Here is a 20,655-nt window from a genome sequence, read left to right on the forward strand (position 1 = left end):
TATCCAATGGAGAAGAGACAGTCTCTTCAGCAAGTGGTGCTAGGAGAACTGGACAGTGACATGCACAAGAATGAACCTGTACCACTTTCTTGAACCATATACCAAAATAAACTCAAAACGGGTGAAATGTGAGACAGGAAACCATCAAAACCCTACAGGAGAAAACAGGCAGCAACCTCTTTGACCTCAGCCACAGCAACTTCTTACTTAGCATGTCTCCAGAGGCAAGGAAAACAAAAGTAAAAATGAACTTTTGGGACCTCATCAAGATAAAAAGCTTCTGCACAGCAAAGGAAATATGGCCCATCTTTTCTTAAATGCCATCTACTTTATCCATTGGAGCCCTTAGCACGTTCATCAGACTTGTTTTCAACTGCCAGTCAGGTAATTCCAACATCCTTATCATGTCTGCTTCTTATGCTTGCCCCGTCTCCTCTAATTGTGTTTGCTGCCTTTCGGTATTTCTTGTAAGTTTTTCTGGATATCCAGATAAGATGTCATAGGTAAAAACATGTGTTGTAAATAGGCCTTTAGTGATCTGGGGTAAATTGGTTGGGGGAATGGGAAGAATTCCATAGGCCTGTAGTTAGGACTCAGTGTTTTAGTGAGCCTGTACCTTTGGACTGTGAACCTCACACATGCCTCCCAGTTCTCTCATCTCCCCCTTTGAATTGGAGGAATTTAACAGAATGGTTAAAGTGAGCTGCAGTTGGGCATTTCCCTTTTCCCAAGTGAAAGGCTAAGTGTGGCTGGAGTTGGGTATTTTGTTTCCCAAAGGCCAATATGGGTTTGATTAAACCACAGCAGTTTAGGCTCTAGTTAAATAGTTTCTCCTGAGGGCAGGCCTTGTTAAGAAGAACCAGGTGCTCTGGAGTATTTAAAATGGTTCCTCTTCTTCTAACCCTGTCAGAGCATAAAGAGGTTTTTTCTCCGGTGTTTACTCTGAAAACCTAGCCCACCTCCTGGAGGTAAAACTCAAAGAAGTGTGAATAGTGTGTGGCCCCTCTCTACCTGGATCCCTGTGGAGTTTTTAACTCCCAGATATGTCCACAGTGAGCCTCCAGTAAATCATCAACTACAGTTCAAGTTTTGCTACCTTGGCACTAATTTCTGCAAAGGAATGTTCATTCTGGTAAGTGGTGACTCCCTCTATTCACCTGACTATCCAAATTTGGAGACAGCGGTTTGTCCTGTGTATTCCCTCCTCTTATGGATCCAAGAAGAGCTGTTGGTTTTTCAGTTTTTTTGTTTTGTTTTGTTTTGCTTGTTGTAGAGATTGAGTGGTGGCTTCCAAACCCCTGTTTCTAACTCTGAAACAAGGCCCAGCTTATTTATTTAAAGTGTTGGTTACTATGGCATGCCTGTGTGTTTTGGGCTTTAAAGCATACTCATGTGGTGATTTGGGTAGTTTCATGTTTGTACTGCCCACTTCTCTGGATATCAACCATTTCAGTTACATTAGTTTCTTACTTTTCAGGTTTTCATGCTCCTTTAATAAGATAAGTGGTTATTGCATGCAGATGTTTTGTGCGGCCTCAGGTTGAGATTGCATTTGGATGATTGTTTAATCATAGCTTTACCTGAGCAGGGAGGAAACTCTTGTTTTTAAGCAATGGGAAGATAGTTTCTAGCCCGAAGTCTGATAGAGAGGAGAGATTCTTGTGTTCTTAAGTTGGTCAAGCCAGGCGATGAATCTCTAGCTCTCACCCATGTGTAGAGAGAAACTATTGAAGATTTCAAGAAACAGATCCAAAGTTAACACATTTTCTCTCCTCTATAAAAGAGACATATTTTATATGCAAATAACCACATACCTAAGGTTGGCAGTTAGTGTGATAAATAAAATATAAAAAACTATACAAAGGTGGAAGTAGGGATACATGAAAAGAAAAACACTGTGTGAGCATGGACCAAAAGGAGATGTGGATCACTGTCAGGTGTCCTCTCCATTATTCCTAGTATTCACCTCCCCTCCAAAACCCACTCCCTTCTAGTGAAAAGTAATTATTAATTTTCTTCAAAATGCAGGTTGAAAAAGAAAAAAACCCTGCTTTACCAAGCTGAACAATTTATCATTTATCAGATGTGAACATTTTCCTATTTAAATATGCTGCTAGAGAACACAGCAGGAGCAAAAGAGAGATGGGGCATGCTTTTGGAAATTGAAGTTGAGACCAGATTATAAGGGGGATCTGATCCTCAGGTGTAAGGGTTTAATTCTGTAGGCAATGGGGCATTATTGATTGTGTTCTGAGCTAGGGATTAATGTGATCTAATTGTACTTCTGGAAGAAGGCTTACGAAAAACTGTAGAATTGATTAGAGAAAAATGACTGAAAGCCAAAAAGCCTGTTAGAGGTGTTTGGTATATTCTTAAGTATAAAGTACACAGCTGTAATGATAAGCTGTTAAATATGAAACTAAAGGCCAGTTAAGTTTATATCAAAAAAAAAAATACTTGAACTGGATGATACAAGCCATGTGATATATCCAACAACACATGGGCATTTGTTTTAATGCAGCTGTCTATAGTTAATACTATGCTCCTTAAGACCTCCATCCATGGGCCTGTCTAATTATTGCGTCTGTGAAAGATCTTGCAGTAATAAGTCATTCAAACATTTTAAACTTGAGGTATGTATGATAATCTGTTATGATAATTATAGTGTCCTTAAAGCATTTCTTTTAAAAGTAAGATCCTATTTCCTTTAACTTATCAGACTGTTACAGTGTTGATAGAAAAATGTTTCCTCTTTTCATCTGAAATTCTCCACAATCATTTCTGAAAACAACCATATAATGGAAAGGTTGCTAACTGGAATGAGTTTAGGGACAACTTTTGACTCAGTAAACAAAAAATTTAAGTGATCAAAGTATTCACACATATGAAAAATCTTTTTTCCATTGTAAGATTTTTATAGTTAGGCATCTCTACATGAAGAGAAAAAAATAATTACAACTTCATTCAATAAAAATTCCTTTACCAAACAGTTAAATACAGTGCTACAAATTACTTGTATGTAGAACTTTTAGCCTAAATCAACCAATTCATATTTTAATCAGAAATCTTTCCATAAAAGTGATTTTTACCTTCTCAGAAGGTAAAATACCTTGACATGGTATTTCTTTTATTTATCTTTTCTCTTTGCTTTCTGCACAACATTCATGTTATCCTCCTTGGTCAGTTATGTTCTTACTGAATGTAAGAATAGCCTCCATTTCCTATTTCTACCAATTCTTTTGCTTAATTTTGCACTGATTGTAGTTACTTTGAGGTTACTTCATTTAGAATAGAAGGAGCCATTTGAATTTTCCAAGTAAATGACAACAATCATATGTAATTTGTTTTCTGTCAACATACCTTGCTATTAGAACTGTGAATATTTTAGTACTATCTTCTATGTGTTAAACACTGTGGTCTTTTATCATGAAGTCTTTGTCTTCAAAGATACAAACATTTGGTATTAGCATAATTTGAGGAAAGACTAATTTGATACACATATTACCAAAAAATCCTGGAGCAGAAAAATTATTCAGTAAACATGTCAGTGTTCATGATGGACAGAAGAGGCCTGAAGAGGAACATAATGTGATTTCTGAAAAAAATTATATGAACTGGGGATACCGTCCTTCTTTCCTACAATACATTAGAACTATCAGAGAAGGTAAATTACAAGGAAAAACTAAGTTTAGATAATGGTTTTCTATTTCCGATTCTTCGGCCTAGTTAAGAACAATACACATGTTTCTGTTGGTGAGTGGAATGGGTAATTTAAACATCCAGTACCTGGAGTATATTCTAATGATGGAATACTATGTTGAAACATTAAACATAGGAAGTAGAAAGTGGGGACCGAATTCTTGAAAGCGAGGAAATAGAAAGTGGGGACAGAAAAGTTTATGTGGAAACTATGTGTTTACATTTTTCTTGTGTGTATTTTAAACGCTTTGTCTAGGTCCTGACATACCATAAGTGCTTACTAATTTGTTAATTGACGGATGAGGTTCTAAGACCTAAATGTTCTCTTGAACTCCTAGTGATAATGGCTCAAAAGCTGTAGTCAGACTACGTAAAGTATAGTAGAACCATGGCAATTGAAAATATTTTGAGAATTTAGGTTTGTTCACTGTTATAATACTGTACACCTGGGTCATTTTCTTAACAGTGATTGTAGCTCAAGCTTTAAATGTTTGTAACACCTATCAGTAGCAATATTTCTTCTTTAATGTTATATTTCCCATCTATAATGCTTATTATGTTCATTCAATGTCTTTCTTTTTTAAATATATAGTGCTCCCATGTATCCCATGTTAGTTTTTTGATAAGTATAAAATTAGAAATGTAATATACATGAATTATGCCAAAATTAATACTGGTATTTTTCTATACAATTGATGGGTAAGTTACTGAGATAAATATTATAGTACCTTACCCTTTTTATTAGTAAAAATGGGTTATTTTCCAGAAATTATTGATGAAAAATTTTTCTGTCAGCATAGTTTATTAATACATAGTAAAATACTATTAGTTAATACAGACTTGAATGTGTAGGCATTATATCTTATTTCTTAAATGTGATGCCAGAGATTACCCATTTTTATTTCAAATGCTTTTTTTTTTTGTCACAGAAACACCATTCACTAGTATTAAACTTCCTAAACATCACAACTTGTGAGAGCCCCACACAAACAGAATATATGTATATATTTTTGCTTACTTAATGCCTTCGAAAGCTTTGTAGCAGGTGAATAATTACTTGTATAAACTGACCTTAGTGACTACCATAAAACATTCTAATTATTGCATTATTAAAGTGACTGTAATTAATGTAATCTCCAAAGCCGTAAAATACCAATATTTCAGGTAGCAGATTATCTGTAACATTTGTTGCACAAGATGGTAGTTTAATGTTCAATCGGTACTGTAATTCACTGTTAATCTTTCAATACAGAACTTTAAAAGTGCCAGTTCTTAATAAATTGCTGCTGTAGTATCATAGGCTTGAACCCAACTCCCAATGAAAATGAGCAATTAAATGTGCAGCAAAACTGAAACATGAGAAAAAAATGCTACTATTAAAAATGAATGTTACTATCAGAGCGCCTGGGTGGCTTAGTTGGTTAAGCATCCAGCTCTTGATTTAGGCTCAGGTCATGATCTCATAGTGAGTTCAAGCTCCACATCGGGCTCTGTGCTGACCGCATGGAGCCTGCTTGGATTCTCTCTCCCTTTCTCTGCCCCTTCCCTACTCATTCTCTCTTCTCTCTCCCTCTCTCTCAAAATAAATAAATAAACTTTAAAAAATGAATATTACTATCTATAATATTTCATAAGCAAGATACTTGAGTATAGGATAAGTATCAAGCAAAATTTGAGAGCTTGAATTTTCACTGCAAAAGCTTTGCCAGTATGATAGTAACAAAAATTATGTATGAATTTGGGCACAGTTAAGGAAAATACAATCTATGAAATTTGTTTAAGAATAGTATTTCCAAAATAAATAATTTTTCAGCAGGTACAAAAATTGCCAATTTCAATTGTTGTATATATTGAATAGCTTGGGCCTTTAACCTTGTGGCAACAAAAAAAAATGTGCAGGTGTGGAGTGGGTCAATAACTAAATAAAAAGATCTATGAAGTGTTATTTTTGTATCAAAAGTTATCTTAGCCACCAGTGCACCTTGTTCTTGAGACACCGTTAAGCATGCTTAAAGGATTTGAAACTCCAAAAACTTTTATTAAACTGTAGACTACAGTAAATATGTTATTAAAAAGTAAAGAACAGGCTTCTTTCAATAAAACTGTCCTTGGCATTGGGAGACCCTTTAGAAACAAACTACAGTTGATCCTCTGAGACTATTTTTTCTTACTACACTGAGTTTTTGCTTTACTACACATTAAAAAAAAAAAATTAATTTTATGCTATTTAATTATGAGCACTAAACTTGATTGTCTCTCAAATTTGGGCCCTCTTCAATCAAATAGGCACAATGATCGTTCTTTTACTGATTTCTATTAAAAATCTGTAAGCAAATTTGAATGTCTATCAATTAAATCTGCTTATAATGTGTGTAAATCTCCACTGAGGCGTATAGGTAAACAGTTCTTGTAAAGGAAAATGAAGGAGTGAAATAGAAATGATAGTATGTGCTTCTTCCCAAGTCCCACTCACCGCCCCCCCCAGATTCTCTATATTTATAAATCAGGAATATTTATACCTATATCTGACAGAAGTGAAAAAAGAACACTACATTATATTCAGAGGACAGGCTATAGAACAGAAATGTAATAACTTCTAATTAAAAAATGGAAATACTGTTTATATCCAAAGAAACTCTGATTTTTCCAAACTATTTTTTTGTCAGACTTTGTAAATGGGTATAGACATAATATGAGCTGAAATTGACGAGTGGTTGGTAAATCTTAGACTTTGAGAGGAAGAAGAAAGAGGACTTCAAATGAAGAAAATATTTTCTTTACACAGTTTTGCTGTGAATATGGTTTGACTACATGAATCAAAATATATTTCAATTATATTTAACTCATTTAATGAGCGATGGCTTGAAATTTTCTAAATACAACATACATTTCTCTTTAAAATCATTCTTAGGCATTAAATCAGTCATTAAAACCTATATAATAACTGTATATAACTACTTTATATAAGAAACAGAAATATCTAATTAACTTTACTGTAGATTTAGATGCATTTATGTCTTACATATGAAGGCATGAATCAATTTATTTTGTAATCCAATTTAAATATTCTCCTTCCAGAGTTTGTGTTTTAAGGATCATTTCATACAGAAACATGTTTGTGCTTTAAAATGGCTTTCTATGTTGATTCATTTTTTATAGTTTTCAATAAAAAGGATGCCTATTAGGACAAACTTCCATAATAACACTGATAAACCATGAACTATGAATAACTGTGAATATAAAAAGGGTGCATTTAATCTCAGATTTTAGAATGCGTTTCCTTGTAAAATTTTCATGAAGTCATGTAGCATTAAGTGTAATATTTAAAAGCTTTGAGAAGGTAAGCCTGATGCTCTCTATATTCACAAGCCTAAGTCTTCTTTTTTATGAATTAGTTCTTTTAAACTCCAGCATCTTTAATTTTCATAATTCTTTACCTCTAAAAGATCTTAAAATATTGTATTGAGTTTTACTGGATCTCTAGATATATGTAAATCAATTCAAAAGAACATGTTTAATAGTAAAATAAAAGCTTTATCTCTTTATTTCGAAATGAAATTCATATATATTTCCAGGATAGCATCACAGGTGTTGCTCAGGGATTCTAAAGAGGCGTTTGGGGGGAAAATATGAAAGCATTTAATTCAAATCTATTTAATTCATTGTTCATTTCCTTGACATCCTACTAGTCATACCATTACTATTGTAAGGAAATGACAATACACATCGTGATGAGCTGACATAAATAATATCAGCAGATCCTAAATCTTGTTCATTCTTCCACTGTTACCTGTGAGGTCTTTGATATGTCCAATAAGCTCCCTTGGATGCAATTTCTTCCAATTTCTTCATGGTTAAATGAAAGTGTTGGACTAGTTGAATACTGTATTTCACATATATTCAGCAGTGGGGATGAATAAATTTTGAAGACTCTGAAGGTCCAGTATGTTTCTCTAAATAGAAGACTATTGCATTTTAAAATTTTAAATAATTATCATGTGTCTAAATGTGGCATCAAACCAAATACTAATTTTCAGTATTATACATTACTTAATGTATTTTTACTTCATGTATGATGTTAACATATAAAGTGTTTTATATAAAAATAAGAATATGTTATAAAATAACATGTAGGTTTATGGCAGTCTGGGTGGCTCAGTCGGCTGAATGTCCAACTTCAGCTCAGGTCATGATCTTGTGTCCATGGGTTCAAGCCCCGTGTCTGGCTCAATGCTGACAGCTCAGAGCCTGGAGCCTGCTTCAGATTCTGTGTCTCTGTCTCTCTCTGCCCCTCTCCTACTCACGTTAGCGCGCTCTCTCTCTCTCTCTTTCTCTCTCTCTGTCTCAAAATATAAACATTAAAAAAAGTTAAAAACTTCTATGTAGATGGTATTTTGTTTCATAGTGAAGGATGAATAATACTTTAAAATTTTATGTTTAATTGAAGTATAATTCACTTACAATATTTTATTAGTTTCAGGTATACAACAGAATAATTTGGCAATGATACATATTGTGAATAGTTCACCATAATACGCGTAGTTATTATCTGTAAACATACAAAGTTACTACAGTATTTTTGGCTGTACACTTAATACTTGAACAACACAGAGGTTAGGAACACCAACTTCTCATGCAGTAGAAAATCCACATAGAAATTTGACTCATCCACAACTTAACTACTGATAGCCTACTAGTGGTCAGAGCATTACTGATAACAAAACCAGTTGATTAAAATATATTTTGTATGTTATATATACTATATAGTATATTTTTACAGTAAAGCTAGACAAAGAAAATATTAATAAAATTATAAAGAAAGCACATTTACAGTACTATATTTATTGATAATGTAAGTATTCTATCCTCTCTTGATAAGATGAATTATCTGTCACTAAGTCAATATGTCTCACAGGATAAAAACGCTAAAGAACTTATCAAGGTTATTAACACTATAAATAAAAAAATTAAAAGGTAATATGAAAAAGAAATGTGTAGGTATAATGAGTCATGCACTGATAATGAAGAAATTCCACTATGATTATTCTATGGTAGCCTAAGGCAATCAATTAGATTATTTGACAGTAGCCTTGCCTATACACTAAAGAATAAATATAAAATTATAAACATACACTAATGAATAAATATAAAATTATAAAATGTTTATGACAGAGTGTTGTCATTCTCACATTACAGTGTTAGAAACATTGTTAATTAAAAAAAAACACCACTGACACATGAAAGACTGGTATGTAGTTTCTTTATAGAGAGGTGTACTATACGGTAATGTAATTCTTCTCAAAGCAAAGTTAAAAACCGTAAGAAAACTAACATTAATTGTATATTAACTATCTCACTTAACGTCTAAGATAGGCTACCCACTTCCATACAAGTCTTGCACATGATGTCATACACAATGGAAACTGAAGTGGTGATGACCCAAAAAAGTCTCTTCCAGTTCTTGTACAGTAACTAGATTTGACATGAAGACAATCACATAAGTTTATTAACTGTAAAGCATAATTATTAAGTGGAAGGGGATCATCCTAAAGGTCTTCAACCACGTTGTCACCTTGAGTAGCTGAGGAGGATGAGGGATGGTTGGCCTTTCAAAGTGATGGTGGAGGCAGTGGAAAGGGGAGGCAGAGCAGCAGGCACACTAGATAACTTGACAGAAATACATTGTAATTTCTGTCTGTTTCATTTTTTATTTCTCTAAAAAGGTTTCTACATTATACTCATCATTCCACCTCTTGCTTTGTTCTCAGTGTGTTTCCATGTCATCAAAGAAGTCAAAAGCTTGTGAATAATCGGAGCCGTTTGGCTACATCGTCTAGTATCTGTTTTGTCATGGCCAAGCCTCTTTACAAAATTATCAAACCATCCTTTGCTGGCATTAAGTTCTCCATCTTTAGATGCTTCACCTTCCTTTTGCTTTACGTTGTCGTGTAATGACTTGGCTTTTTTCTCCAAAACCAGTTAGAGTCTGTATATACCTTTCTTAGAGCAATCCTGTACCCACATAAAAGCTACATTTTCAACAGGAGATAAAAAGGTATTTTGCAAATTTTGCAAAAAGAGCAACGTTTTTATGCCTGCTAGGGTAGCTGTAGGGAGAGCCTAACAAATTTCCTTTTTTTTTTTTTTTTGTTTTGTTTTTGACAATGGTCCCTATGCTGGATTCGTTTATCCTGAAATGGTGGGCAACCACAGCTGCAGACCTCAATATATCGTTCACATCCAGCATTTCAACCTTTTGTTGTAATGTCATGACCTCTTTCTGCTTTGGGGAGCATTTCCAACATCACTAGTTACATTTCACGTGGGTCCCATGGTGTTATTAAACTTTTATGCATTGTACTAAACTCAGTGAAAAATATATAAGAACTGTGAGATGTCTCTTTTTACTGTGATACAGTTATTGGAGAGACAAATTGTACTGTGGAGATGATTAGCATCACCTGGTGTTTTAAATGGATACTAGCAACACATGAGCTCATCACAATAGCAACAGTGGCTACAAAACTATTACAGTGGTACAGTTTATATTACAGTTAGTTAATGGGCTTATGATTTAATGCTGCATCTTACATTCATGAGCCTTTAAGAGAAGGGTTTCAGTTTCCTATAGCCCTGTGTCTGTCCTGGAGTTAAGCTCTGCAGATTTTTAAAGCCAGATGTTATGGGGGGGTGTCTTCCTGGGCAGATTCCTAGGGCTAAGTTGCCCACTTCAAGACCTGATCTCATTGCTCCTCAAGGAATATCTCTATACCTGTGATATCTCTCACTTCTGTGGGTCATTCCATCAGGGGTTTGGTTACTAACTGCATGCCTGCCCCTCATGTCCTGTATGGCTTTTTGTTTATTTCCATAGCAGTGTGAAAGGTGTTCTGCTAGTCTTGAGATCATTTTTGAATGTACTTTGGGCATTGTACATATAATGTATAACATATATTTATGCGTGTATATATATATATATATATATATATATATACACATAATAGTATATATTGCAAATAAATGCACTTGCAGCCTTGGTGTGTTTATGAGAGGAAGTGAGAGCTCAGAATCCTCCTGCTTTACATCTTTCTCTGCAATTTGGATTTAATGGTTTATATTAATATAACTATAAAGTTAAAGGATAAATTTGGATTTTGCCTTTTATGCTTAATATATGGATATTTGTGCAAGAGAAGACATTTTTTAGGAAATACAACTTAAGCAATTCCATAAAAGCAAAGATTGTAAATTATGTTATTTAAAATATCTGTTCGGCATATTTCCACCAAAAATTTGAAAAACCTATAAATCTGAAAAAAACATTTCAGTACACAAAAACAGTAAGTATGGTTTAATGCTATTACCGTATTAGTGCCTTGTGCTACTTAATGCAAATAAGGTTTTAAAACTCAATAGGTAATTTAGAAAAGCATAGAAAATTGGCAAAAGATAAGAAACATAAGCAATAAACATGTAGGCATGTGCTCATTCCTTTAGCATAAAAAAATCTTAAAATTAGGGGTGCATTTCCATCTTTTAAGTTGATAAATATTGGTGACAAATGGTATTGGAGATGTAAGGAAAAAAAGCACTGGAGGGAGATTCGTCATTTTCTGTCAAAATTAAAAATTGGATATCTTTGCATTTAGCAAGTCCACTTGGAGGTATTTGTCTTAAAGAAACAACCATGTACGTGTCCAATGATGGATCCAAAGCCTTCACAGCATCAGTGCTGCTTTTTTTATTCCTGAGCTATCCCAACATCTTGACCACACCTACCTGCCTACCACTGTGGTTTCTGCCAAGGTTTGACAAAGGTGGGGCATATCTAAATAGAGTTTAAGGTCTTAATTAAATGTAATTACAAAGTTAATTTAAGATTTAATGATACGCATGGTTATTATGATGCCGTGTAAGTAAAATTGGTCAAGTATTCATTTAAATAACTAGAATTAGTATTATGCTTAGAGACTAAATCAAATCCCAGATGAACCCAATAATTATTACTGATTCATGCTATTTGCAAGTAACTGTGCTAGAGGTATTATATTTTGGGAAAACACTTTGATCAGTTTTATGGGATTTCTGTTGTCCTTTACTGCACACGTTTGTATGTTTATCTCAACCATTTCAAGAAAAGTAAAATTTACCTACTGCTATAATTGTTTATAAATGTGCTGGAATGAAATTCTTATGTAGGATTTAAGAATATATAATTAGAAAAATGAATATTTTTATCCTAATCAAATTAATTTTTTGTGACCCCACTATATCTCTTTTCCCCTCTATTCACCAAATTTGGTACTGCTTTCTAAGACAAATGTTTTTTTTTTCTTTCCTGTAACTGTCATTTTCAAAAGTAAGCATTCGAAAAGACTTCAATATAGATAAACTATTCATATTGTTATAAGTGAAAACATCTTGCCAAATTTCCTTTAATAAAATAAATACTAATTAGTAAAAATAAAAATTGAAAATGGACACATTTTAAAAACATTAATGTTTATTATTTCTGAGAGAGAGAGAGAGAGAGAAAGAGAAAGAGATAGCATGAGTGGGGGAGAGACAGAGAAAGACAGACACACAGAATCCCAAGCAGGCTCCAGGCTCTGAGCTGTCAGCACAGAGTCCGAGATGGGACTTCAACTCACTAGCTGAGTGGTGAGATCACGACCTGAGCCAAGGTAGGAAGCTTAACTGACTGAGCCAACCAGGGCCCCTGGATAGTTAGGTATCTCAAGGTTTTTAATGTAAATGTTTAAATAATGTTTCTTCTTTTTCCAAAGGTGCTTGCTAAAGATTGATAGAGAAAGAACTCATTAATATAAACATTGTCTATAAAGTACATAATTATTTGGTGGTTATATTAGAAGAAAATATTCTTCTCTGATAGAAGAGTAAGGACTACAGTTTGGATTTACAACCTGGAAAAGATTAGAGATACAGGATAAAATTATTTTCACATGATGAATCAATGACAATGTTAAAATAGTATAATTTCAGTAAATGAAACTAAAACTCATAGTATAAAATAACATATCACATGCACTTATTGCCTATATTAAGGATTCTTAAAGCAGGCAGTTACAATACAGTGGAAATTTGTGATTGGAGTTAATAAATGTACAATAATTAAATCCTTTGGGATGTGTGAATGATCCAAGGAAAATTCCCTTTAGAAGATTTTCATTGAATGAGGATTGTTTTTGTTACGTTGTACATTACCATCAGTAGAATGTTTCCAAGATTTTCTTTATTTTTTTTAAGATTATTTATTTATTTTGAGAAAGAGAGAGCATGGGTGGGGAAGGGCCAAGAGAGGGAGAGACAGAATCTCAAGCAGGTTCTCGAGTACGGCCTAGAACCCACAAACTGCGAGACCATGACCTGAGTCACGATCAAGAGTCAGAAGCTTAACCGACTAGGCCACCCAGGTGCCCCTCCAAGGCCTTCTTAAGATCTTGATAAATCTCTGTATGATATATTTGTACTAAGTAATTACATTTGTATTGATACAGAATCTGTAAATTGGGAGCAAAATATTTGGTAGAATGGTACAAAAATTCTTCACACACACAAGCATACTATGCCTCTCCTCCTAGGAGCAATTGTCCTGCTAGTTCCAGGAGCTGCCACTCATTTTAGAATCACCAACAATGCTTAGCCCTTCACACAATTTTGCTCAAAAGGAACATAGTTTGCCCTTAAATCCAGTAAAATGTAATTATGGTTATAATTAATAATATTGGTCCATGGTTTGAAGCATTATAGATTACATTATTGAACGTTTTTTTTCTTTCTTTCTTTCTTTCTTTTTCTTTCTTTCTTTCTTTCTTTCTTTCTTTCTTTCTTTCTATTTTTTTTTCTTAGAGTTCTGTCATTTCTATCCACTCTTGCCATGGTATGGTCTCCAAACTTGACCCTAGTGATAAATCTGATTTTTCACTGGATGGTGGGCCCTAATCTGTTACCATGACGATAAAATTTTTCAAGGAAATAAAATTACAGCTTTAAACTCTAATAGTTAAAATCTGAACCTAATTAGGTCTTAGGAATAATTTATTAAGTGCTATCATAACAATAAAACTTAAAGTCAAAACTTAGTTCCATCATAGCTTAACAAACAGAAAATGTAAAAATAACTTGTCATGAACATTTAGATAATTTTCTGTAAAAAGAGATTTGATTATAGCTGCACACCTTGTTTACCCCTGCATTTGGAGAAGTGGATGCAATATTGCTTCTGTTACCATTTTGACCAGTGCTATTAATTGTTAGAAAAGGAAAATATAAAAGTTATTCTAAGTTGCTAATGATATTATTGGAGGTAAATGGTTTCTTTAAAACACATTTTCCAAAAACAAATAAATTTCAAATGATACACTGCTTGATCAAGTAATTTAATTCTAAGAAAGAATAATGAAAAGTTAACTAAAATATTGTTCTTGAATTGTTATAATATTTCCTTTAAATGTTTTGTAGAATTCACCATGAAACCATCTGGGTTTGCTGTTTACTGTTGGGGAAGATAGTTAATTATTGATTCAATTGATTCAGGTTAATAGACATAGGTCCATTCAAATTATCCTTTTATCATTGTGTGCATTTTGGTGTTTTTCACCTTGAAGAAATTGGTCCATTTCATCTAAGTTATCAAATTTTGGAGCATAGACTTGTTCATAGTTTTTCTTTATTTCTCTAACGTCCATGACATCAGTAGTGAGGATTTCATTTCATGATTTAGTAATTTGTGTCCTCTCTCTTTTCTTAGCATGGCAAGAAATTATTAATCTCATAGTTCTTTTCTTTCTAAGAAGATTTTTTAAGTGTTTATTTATTTTAGAGAAAGAAAGCAGGGGAGGGGCAGAGAGAGGAAGCAGACAGAGGATCTGAGGTGGGCTCTGTGCTGACAACAGAGAGGCTGATGCAGGCTCATGACCTAAGATCATGACCTGAGCTGAAGTCAGATGCTTAACAATTCAGCAATCCAACTCCTCATTGTTTTTTTTCAAATGACCTAGCTTTTGGGTTTGTTGATTTTCTGTTATTCTCCTTTTTTTTTCAATTTTACTGACTTCTCTAATATTTAATTTGTTTTCTTCTGCTTGTTTTAGGTTTATATTGCTCTCTTCTTTCTCTACTTTCCTGTGGCAGAAATTTAAGTTATTGATGTCAGATATACATTCTTCCTAAAATATATATGTTGAATCCTGTCATTTTTCCTCAACACTCTATTTGTTGCATCCTATAAATTTAGGCAAATTGTATTTTCATGTTCATTTTGTTCATTTATTTTCAGATACTTGCAGTTTATCTCAGATTTTACCTATGTGTTGTCTAGAAGTATGTTGCTGAATATTCACATATTTGAGGTTTTTCTAGCTATCTTTCTGTTAGTGATTTCTAGTTGTCTTTTTCCATTTGGGCTGCTATAGCAAAATAAAAGAGGCTTAGTGATTTATAAACACCAAATTAACTTCTCACAATTCGGGAGCCTGGAAGTCCAAGATGATGGTGCCAGCTGTTTTGATATGGAGGACCCACTTCCTGATTCATAGACAGTACCTTCTTGTGTCTTCACATGGTGAGAAGTACTAAGAGTTGGTCACCTTTAGTCTCTTGTGTAAGAGCACTAATCCCATTCATGAGCGCTCCATCCTCATGACCTAAGCAACTCCCAAAGGCCCACTTCCCATTACTATTACACCAAGGATTAAAATTTCAACCTATATATTATGGAGGGAAACAAACATTTTGACCATAGTACTAGTTTAATTATCGTGTTTAAGAACATTTTTTATTTGATTTCTATGCTTTTCTAAAAACATGTTTCATGGCCAAGAGTGGTGTCCATGTTGGAGAGTATTACATGAGAGCTTGTGAGGAGTGTTCAGATGTTCTTGTAGTACTATGTGAATGTCATTGATATAAAGCTTATTGATGATGCCATTTGTGTCAAAAGTATCCTTCCAGATTTTCTGCCTGCTTTATTTATAACGGAAAGAGGGCTGTGGCATCTCCCACAACAATTAGTGGATCCCTCTAGTTCTCCTTTTAATTCTATCATTGTTTTTGACTCTCAAGATTGTTTTTGATTCTCATCATTTAATGACACTCTTTATTCCTAATAATTTTCCTTGTTTTGATGTTTTCTTTGTGTAAAATTAATATGGCTATACCAGCTTGCTTTTGATTAGTGTTAGCATGTTACGTATTTCCCCCTTATTTCCTTTTACCTAATTATTTTTTTAAGTGTTTATTTTTTTTGAGATAGAGAAAGAGAGAACAAGTGGGGGAGGGGCAGAGAGAAAGGGAGGGAGAGAATCATAAGCAGGTTCCCAGCTGTCATCATGGAGCCTGACGCGGGGCTCAATCTCATCAACCATGAGATCATGATGTGAGCTGAAATCAAGAGTCGGACACTTAACCAACTGAGAGACCCAGGCACCCCTCCTTTTACCTAATCCTTTATGTTTAAAGGAGGTTCCCTGTAGACAGCATGTAGTTGTGTCCTATTTGCAGTACTTCAAAAGAAAATCTTCAGAACAAGGACACTTCACAGGAATAAACAGGAACAGTGCATGATGAAGTTCAAAACTGAATAGAAATAGAAGGAGAAATAGAGGAATCTATTATTATTGGAGCTGTCTCTAACCTCTAACCTCTAATCTAATTTGAAGATTCCTTGTTTATAGCTCTTTACTTGATAGACATCCTCTTCCTCAAAGAGAGCAATTTATTGCTCATTCAGCTATAATTCACTGTTAAACTGAAGCCCCTTTGGTGTGTTTTTCAGTTGTTAGGTCGAGGAAGCATTATATAATCCTATCTTTAAATCTTAAGTCTTGTAGTGGGGACCTCATCAGGCTGAGTCCATCAGAAGTGCTATTGGAACAGAAGAACTTTTTTTTTGTCTCCTTTAGATGAGGTAGGAAGACAAAGCATGCTGGTGTAGAAAGAATGCCCTTCTCCATTTGGGGTAAGGTTCTAGAAAATTCTCTCTTGGAGAGTGGGACTTTGTTATGAAGGATACTCTAGGAATTGTTCACAAGGATTATGTTTCTTTCCCCTCTGCTAGACTCATGAGAGGATCTTTCTTGGCACTTCACCTTGAGAATCTGGTTGATTTTTAGAGTTAAAACCATTGAAAATGTGGCCCTCTCTCCCTAGACTTTGGCTTCTAGAGATTTTTACTCTCAGTCTCATCCACACTCAGCCCCCAGCAATTTATAAAAGTTGCCATTTAAGTGTTATTTCTAGTTCATGTCTTCTGTACCTTCTCAGATCCATAAGCTGATGTAAGTTTTGATTCTCGGTATTAAGAGTCTTGGTATTTGATTCTTGGTATTAAGCTGTCTCTCCATATTTGGGGATGATTATCCTATGGCCTCAGTTCCAATTTTGTACATTGGGAAAATATTTCATGTTGACTTCCATTTCTTTGAACATGACAACACCAATATCATCATTACTATCCCCATCATCATCATCATCATCATTTAGCATTTTTTTTTTTTGTTTTGTTTTCTGGTGGTACAAGATGCTCTAGTCTCATCTTCTGTTTTCACTGTCCTTGCATAGAAATGGGCTTTTTTTCCCAAGGAGCTCAGTTTCCTTTTATTGGATAATGGATATAGAAACCAAAACATGGTCACTGGGTTTGCTTGTTGCCACTGTAGTTCTAGAACTTTTCAACTTTGTCTCTGTGCAATTTTTACCATACCCTCTCTATTTTTCCAGCAATTAATGCTTTTTGAGTATAAGAAAAATAAACACACAAAGAAGAAAAATGTTACTTAAAATTCTGTATTACCTTACTACCTGTAAAAATATAACTGAGAATATCTGGTGGTATGAAAGGAATTTTTACTTATCAAATACTCTGTAAATTGTTCCTGTATCCTCTAAAGTCAAAAAACTATTGTTTGAAAATACTCAATAATCTCAACACTAATAGAGAGGATAACATTATATATTTGTAATTTTTCTTTATTACAGGAGTGATTTCTGTAAAGTAGGAATATAACCTTAGAGAATTGAGGAAACAGTCACTATATTTAGTATAGCAGTTTTAGGAGACTAGTAAAATTAGTGTTGTGGCTATTCTCTTGTACCTTTCTAGTAATTACCCTGGTTGAAAAGAGCTACTTATACCAAGGTTATACACCCCTTTTTCGAAGTAGCCCACAGCCAGTGACTGATCAGTATAGGGCTATGAAGAGTTAGTGCCCTTCCCACAGTTGGGGAAGACTCTGAAGAGCCATGCCAGCTCCATCACCACTTTTAGGGTAGCCCAGGAAGCTGGTGCCAATATTCTGTAATGCAAAGTATTCCTCTGTCCGGTCAAGCTTTTTTCACACCTGACTGGTAGTATTTTTGAGAAAACTGCACTCTAGGTCTGCCCCCCAAATTTAGAACATCACGTTCTGCTTCTAAAGAACCCAACCACGACCATGTTATTTCCTCATAACGTGTTACATGATGAAACAAAGGAAGGATAACAAAATTGTTAATTTAATTGTGCATTTAGGATTTGGCTGCTGTATTATACTTACTGTTTGCATTTAATACTTCTAGTAACACCTTGAAGTTAGTTTATATAATAGCCATCCATCCTAATAATGCCATCATTCGAATAGCATCTATTTTGAACTTTCATTCTAGTCAGGGTGTTGATTAAAGTACTTCCAAATAAATAAATAAAAGATACTTTCAATATTTAAAAGGCACTTTGAAATAAATAATGCATCTAAGATTAATTTTCTTGACTAGGAAAAAATTAATAACCTGAGGTTTACAAAAAGAATACAAAAAGGTTAATGACCTAGAGATTTCCATAGCTACTTTTATTCCATTTGTCATAGGGTAGAGAAAAAGGAAAATAATAATTCTTTTGTTAACTGGCTTTTCCTTTATATATTCTCATAATGGTAAATGCAGATAATAAGAAAAGAGGAGGTAAGCTAAAATGGTTAAATCACTGAACTGTTACCTCTATTAATGCTTTTGTGTATTTTTCTTTGTTTTAGTTTTTTTTTTTTAATATGGACTTTATTGTCAAATTTGTTTCCATACAACACCCAGTGCTCATCCCAACGGGTGCCCTCCTCAATACCCATCACCCATCTTCCCCTCGCTCCCACCTGCCATCAAACCTGAGATGTTCTCAGTTTTTAGGAGTCTTTTATGGTTTGGCTCCCTCTCTCTCTAATTTTTTTTTGCCTTCTCCTCCCCCATGGTCTTCTGTTAAGTTTCTCAGGATCCACATAAGAGTGAACACATATGGTATCTGTCTTTCTCTGTATGACTTATTTCACTTAGCATAATACTCTCAGGTTCCATCCATGTTGCTACAAAAGGCCATATTTAATTCTTTCTCATTGCCACGTAGTATTCCATTGTGTATATAAACCACAATTTCTTTATCCATTCATCAGTTGATGGACATTTAGGCTCTTTCCATAATTTGGCTATTGTTGAAAGTGCTATTATAAATATTGGGGTAAAAGTGTCCCTATGCATCAGCACTCCTGTATCCCTTGGGCAAATTCCTAGAAGTGCTATTGCTGGGTCATAGGGTAGGTCTATTTTTAATTTTTTGAGGAACCTCCACACTGTTTTCCAGAGCGGCTGCACCAGTTTGCATTCCCACCAACAGTGCAAGAGGGTTCCTGTTTCTCCACATCCTCTCCAGCATCTATAGTCTCCTGATTTGTTCATGATATCTCAGTGTGGTTTTGATTTGTATTTCCCTGATGAGGAGTGACATTGAGCATCTTTTCATGTGGCTGTTGGACACCTGGATGTCTACTTTAGAGAAGTGTCTATTCATGTTTTCTGCCCATTGCTTCACTGGATTATTTGTTTTTCGGGTGTGGAGTTTGCTGAGTTCTTTATAGATTTTGGATACTAGCCCTTTGTCCGATATGTCATTTGCAAATATCTTTTCGCATTCAGTTGGTTGCCTTTTAGTTTTGTTGATTGTTTCCTTTGCAGTGCAGAAGCTTTTTATCTTGTTGATGTTCCAATAGTTCATTTTTGCTTTTCATTCCTTTGCCTTTGGAGATGTGTCAACTACGAAATTGCTGCAGCTGAGGTCAGAGAGGTTTTTCCCTGCTTTCTCTTCTAGGGTTTTGATGGTTTCCTGTCTCACATTCAGGTCCTTTATCCATTTTGAGTTTATTTGTGTGAATGGTGTGAGAAAGTGGTCTAGTTTCAACCTTCTGCATGTTGCTGTCCAGTTCTCCCAGCACCATTTGTTAAAGAGACTGTCTTTTTTCCATTGGATATTCTTTCCTGCTTTGTCAAAGATTAGTTGGCCATACTTTTGTGGGTCCAATTCTGGAGTCTCTATTCTATTCCATTGGTCTATGTGTCTGTTTTTGTGCCAATACCATGCTGTCTTGATGATGACAGCTTTGTACTAGAAGCTAAAGTCTGGGATTATGATGCCTCCTTCTTGGTCTTCTTCTTCTATATTACTTTGGCTATTTGGAGTCTTTTGTGGTTCCATACAAATTTTAGGATTGCTTGTTCTAGCTTCGAGAAGAATGCTTGTGCACTTTTTATTGGGATTGCATTGAATGTGAAGATTGCTATGGGTAGTATTTTCATTTTAACAATATTTATTCTTCCAATCCATGAGCATGGAATGTTTTTTCATTTCTTTATATCTTCTTCAATTTCCTTCATAAGCTTTCTATAGTTTTCAGCATACATATCTTTTACATCTTTGGTTAGGTTTATTCCCAGGTACTTATGATTCTTGGTGCAATTGTGAATGGATCAGTTTCTTTATCTGTCTTTCTGTTGCTTCATTATTAGTGTAAGCATCCTTTCTTAATAAAATCCCTCAAGAAAGTCGGCATAGAAGGAACATACTTAAATATCATAAAAGCCATTTATGAAAAGCCCACAGCTAATATCATCCTCAGTGTGGAAATACTAGGAGCTTTC

Source organism: Leopardus geoffroyi, chromosome A1 (assembly GCF_018350155.1).
Source record: "Leopardus geoffroyi isolate Oge1 chromosome A1, O.geoffroyi_Oge1_pat1.0, whole genome shotgun sequence".
Lineage (NCBI taxonomy): Eukaryota > Metazoa > Chordata > Mammalia > Carnivora > Felidae > Leopardus > Leopardus geoffroyi.